The 5,000-nt window shown below is 50.6% G+C and overlaps 1 long non-coding RNA gene across 1 annotated transcript; it reads left to right on the top strand.

Moving 5' to 3' along the window:
- The first annotated feature begins 4,530 nt into the window (after nt 1-4,530).
- LOC117809105 lies at nt 4,531-4,983 on the top strand. The gene is made up of 3 exons (XR_004630434.1): nt 4,531-4,605; nt 4,693-4,766; nt 4,881-4,983. It is a non-coding gene; the product is annotated as an uncharacterized LOC117809105 (long non-coding RNA).
- Nucleotides 4,984-5,000: the final 17 nt, after the last annotated feature.

Genomic DNA, 5,000 nt, shown 5'->3' with positions numbered 1-5,000 from the left:
TCTCCCTGTAAGGGGTCCCTGGATCCAAAGAGTTTGAGAACCCCTGCTTGTGGACTTGGAGGAACTGAAGGTTTTTGGTCTCCTGTGTTTGATGGTCTTTGGTTTTTGTGTCATGGATGAATATGAAGTCATATCTCTGCCCTGTGATTTGTCTACAGGCTGCAGAGCTTCTGTCCAATCAGACGGCCCCGTTCAGTGAAGGATGAAGTTAATCACTGTGACATGTTTCTCTGTGTAGTGATAAACTGTTGCCAAGGAAACAGCAGATGGTAACCATCAAACACTGACGTCAGATCAGCCTGACAGACCGCATGAGGGTTTAACCTGCCACCTCCTCACAGAGAGAGATTTAGACTCCCAGAGTTCCCAGCATGCCTCAGGGTGAGGGGGGGGGTGAGGATCGAGCTGTCAGGGATTCTTCCTGCTGAGAAACACACTGTACAAGTGTGTGTGTGTGGTGTGTGTGTGTGTGTGTGTGTGTGTGTGTGTGTGTGTGTGTGAATTAACTCAGTACAGCCTAACCCAGGAGTTTTGAAGGCCTTGAATCAGTCCTGAGATTTGAAGAGTTTTCTGGAGGTCTTGATCCTGAAGGGAACTCAAGGCTGTTCCAAGGTTCCCTTTGTGTTAACGGGGGGCCTTGAGTCCATTCACTTGACTGTTTCATCAGGGTTTGATTTAGTGACAGAGGTCCTTAAATAAGTTCCAGGATGCCTTTAGGTTATCCAGTAATCCTCAAAGGATGTTAACGGGTCCCTGAGATGTTTTCAGGTCCTTACAGGTGTTACAGTGGGTTTTGATAAAGGTCTGGACTTCTAGAAGTCCTTTAAAATGCTTAGAAGGCTTTGAGAGTTCTTATAGAAACTGAAGGAGCCGTTGAATCATTTATGGGGTCCTTGGATGATTTTCAGGTGATCTATAAGTAGTCCCAGGTCCTTGAAGATGTTCTATTAGGGCCTGGTCTACTTCAGGAAGTCCTTGAAGATGTTCTATTAGGGCCTGGTCTACTTCAGGAAGTCCTTGAAGATGTTCCATTAGGGCCTGGTCTACTTTAGGAGGTCCTTGAAGATGTTCCATTAGGGCTGGTCTACTTCAGGAAGTCCTTGAAGCAGTTCCAGATGTCCTTTAAGAAGTCTTCAGGGGGCTCCAGGTCCTTGAAGATGCTGGGTCAGGGTTGATTCAGCTGTAGAGGTCCTTGAAGATGATTCCAGGGATCCTTGAAGAGGATTTCTGGGGCCTTGAATCATGTGGATTCATTGGTTCTTTGAAAACCTTGAATGAGCAGTCTGATTGATGGGTGCTGTTGTCGTGGTTACCTACAGTTTCAGGTGTGCACAGGTGTAGATGTAACAGGAAGCTTGCAGCCAATCAGAGAGCAGGATTTTATTTTTCTTTTGTAACGCTTACTCAACTTCCTGGTGATGTCACAGGTGATCTGGTGATGTCACATGTGCTCTGGTGATGTCACAGGTGATCTGGTGATGTCACAGGTGCTCTGGTGATGTCACAGGTGCTCTGGTGATGTCATGATGTCAAGTTGAACTCTGTGAGGAAGGCGTCACCACGGTAACAGTGCTGTGATGAATGGCTGCGTCTGATTGGCCGTCGGCCCGGCAGTAAAAACACGATGTGCGTGCGTGGGAACGAGGCCAAGATGTGACCTCTGACCTCTGTGAGACGGTTAGAGACTCCTCTGGATGTAACATGTTTGTGTTGACTGGAGGTCAAAGGTCACCCCGGCTGCTTGTAGATCTCATTAACTGCTGTTGGGGGGGGGGGGGGGGGGGGGGTCACACTGAGGCCCCAGGACCTGACGGGGGACGCTGCAGGACCTGAGAGTGAAGGGGGAGAGGAGCAGAGTTACAGGAACACACACTCTGTTTCCTTCTTCCTGGTCTCTGTCTGTGGTGTGGTGTGTGTGTGTGTGGTGTGTGTGTGTGTGTGTGTGTAGGTTTAATGAATGATCAGACTATAAGGAAGTGGACTTGATCTCAGCACAGGCTCAGACAGGATCAGAGTCTTCCTGCTGTGGGTCCTGGTACATACCTCTCAAACACACCTGGACTTCCAAAGTTTCTCCTGAACGTAGCGGACCTGATCACGTCCTCACAGTCCTGATAAGGTCCTGATAAAGTCCGGATACAGTGTTGGAGCTGCTGAGGGAGGAAGATGAAGCTGGAGGTGAAGATCCAGCTGCTGACGTTCTTCTCTGCCATGTTGAACTTCATCTTCCTGGTGAGACCAGAAACAAACAGACGCTGTTCGAACGTCACCGTGAAAACCCTCAGTCTGGACTCGCAGTCCTGGTCTGAGGTCTGAGGTGTGAGGTGTTGCGTGTGAGGTGTTGCGTGTGAGGTGTGTGAGGTGTGTGAGGTGTGTGAGGTGTGTGAGGTGTGTGAGGTGTGTGAGGTGTAAGGTGTGTGAGGTGTGAGGTGGTGTGTGAGGTGTGTGTGAGGTGTGAGGTGTGAGGTGTGTGAGGTGTGTGAGGTGTGTGAGGTGTGTGAGGTGGTGAGGTGGTGAGGTGTGTGAGGTGTGAGGGGTAACGTACAGTGAACAGGTGGTTATGTAAACTAGAATCCAGCAGGGTGAGCAGGACCCCGACGCAGAGCAGAGGAGTCTGCTCACCCTGAAGGATTCTGATTCACATCAAGCTCACTGAACGGCATGAAGTAAACAGAGAAGACTCAATGATTAAACATCGTCACCTTCATGAGTCAGAGTTACTCAGTTAAACAAGTTCTTCTATTTCCTGCAGGTCTGTAATGTGTTCTCATGTCGTGTAGTCGCTGTAGTTCAGCCTCCCTCCACTAGCTGGAGCTGTAGTTCATCCTCCCTCCACTAGCTGGACCTGTAGTTCATCTCCCTCCACTAGTTGGACCTGTAGTTCATCCTCCCTCCACTAGTTGGACCTGTAGTTCATCCTCCCTCCACTAGTTGGACCTGTAGTTCATCCTCCCTCCACTAGTTGGACCTGTAGTTCATCCCTCCACTAGCTGGACCTGTAGTTCATCCTCCCTCCACTAGCTGGACCTGTAGTTCATCCTCCCTCCACTAGCTGGACCTGTAGTTCATCCTCCCTCCACTAGATGGAGCTGTAGTTCATTCTCCCTCCACTAGATGGACCTGTAGTTCATCTCCCTCCACTAGATGGAGCTGTAGTTCATTCTCCCTCCACTAGCTGGACCTGTAGTTCATCCTCCCTCCACTAGAGGAGCTGTAGTTCATCCTCGCTCCACTAGATGGAGCTGTAGTTCAGCCTCCTCCACTAGATGGAGCTGTAGTTCATTCTCCCTCCACTAGCTGGACTGTAGTTCATCCTCCCTCCACTAGATGGAGCTGTAGTTCATCCTCCCTCCACTAGCTGGAGCTGTAGTTCAGCCTCCCTCCACTAGCTGGAGCTGTAGTTCATCCTCCCTCCACTAGCTGGAGCTGTAGTTCAGCCTCCCTCCACTAGCTGGAGCTGTAGTTCATCCTCCCTCCACTAGATGGAGCTGTAGTTCATCCTCCTCCACTAGTTGGACCTGTAGTTCATCCTCCCTCCACTAGCTGGAGCTGTAGTTCAGCCTCCTCCACTAGCTGGAGCTGTAGTTCAGCCTCTCACCACTAGCTGGAGCTGTAGTTCAGCCTCCCTCCACTAGTTGGAGCTGTAGTTCAGCCTCCCTCCACTAGATGGAGCTGTAGTTCAGCCTCGCTCCACTAGCTGGACCTGTAGTTCATCCTCCCTCCACTAGTTGGAGCTGTAGTTCATCCTCCCTCCACTAGCTGGACCTGTAGTTCAGCCTCCCTCCACTAGTTGGAGCTGTAGTTCAGCCTCCCTCCACTAGCTGGAGCTGTAGTTCAGCCTCCCTCCACTAGATGGAGCTGTAGTTCAGCCTCCCTCCACTAGCTGGAGCCCCCTGTGAGGGGTCAGGTTGTCTCTCTGGTGACTCTTTAATCCCTGTCTGTCTGAGGTTTGACCAATCAGAATCAAGTATTCAACACAGCAGGGCGTAAAGGGGGTACACGTGTGGACTTGACAAATAAAGGATCACACTTACCCTGCATCACAGGAGCTTTGTCCTCAGAGTCCACCGTAACTTCACCAACAGGAGGGGTGAGTAAGGGAGCGACAGATATCTTCCTCCTGACCCCCTTCACGATGTGGCTTTGATTTGTTTGTGTTTGTTAAAGTGTGCCGTGTTCAGACTTTCCTGAGGTTGACTCAGAAACCTTTAAAAATGAGTGGGGGTTTTTTTTGTCCAGGATTGGTTTGACCTCTGACCTCTGACCCCTGACCCCTCTCTGCAGGCTTTGGGTCTGAGTCTCTTCTCTTGGTATGGATCCTGTTCTACAAGGGGAACCTGCTGGCTGTCCTCCCCTCAGGTAACACCGCTGGAGCCAACGAAAGTGTTAGCATAGCATTAGCTGCATTAACTTCATTAGCATCGCAAAGTGCTGAGCAGTGTCGACCAATCAGGTGTCAGCAGGAAGAACAGTGTGTGTGTGTGTGTGTGTGTTTACAGATGAGCTGCGCACAGTGGGGGCGGGCTGTTTTGATTGGCGCCGTGGTGGGCGTGGTCAGTTTGATTGGCTGTATCTCAGCTGGTAAAGAGTTCGACTGTGCTGATCGTGAGTCCGACCTCTTGTGACCTCTGAGTGTTTAACACTAACACATGATGTTTCTGACACCTGACCTGACCCTGCTCCTCTCCTCAGTACCTGGGCTTCCTCATGGTGTGGTCCTGGGTCAGCTGTTCGTCACTCTGCTGTTGAGCCTAAATAAGGGCAAGGTAAGAAGGCTTTTATTTTGGCGGGTTAAAGATCAGAATTGGACAGTTCCTCGGGGTCAGATAAGCTCCGCCTCTGACGCGGTGGGAATCTAACCTGTGACGTTTGTTTGATAGGTCGGAGAGAGAGTGAACGCCATGTGGAGACCATGATCGTTGAGTACACAGGACGCAGAGGCAGTCTGGACACCATGATCGACAACATACAGCACTATGTGAGTCTGAGCAGGCCCCCGG

The sequence above is a fragment of the Notolabrus celidotus genome, unplaced genomic scaffold (assembly GCF_009762535.1).
Source record: "Notolabrus celidotus isolate fNotCel1 unplaced genomic scaffold, fNotCel1.pri scaffold_230_arrow_ctg1, whole genome shotgun sequence".
In the NCBI taxonomy this organism is placed as follows: domain Eukaryota; kingdom Metazoa; phylum Chordata; class Actinopteri; order Labriformes; family Labridae; genus Notolabrus; species Notolabrus celidotus.
The sequence above is the reverse complement of the archived record's forward strand: the minus strand, read 5'-3'. Positions and strand labels throughout refer to the sequence as shown.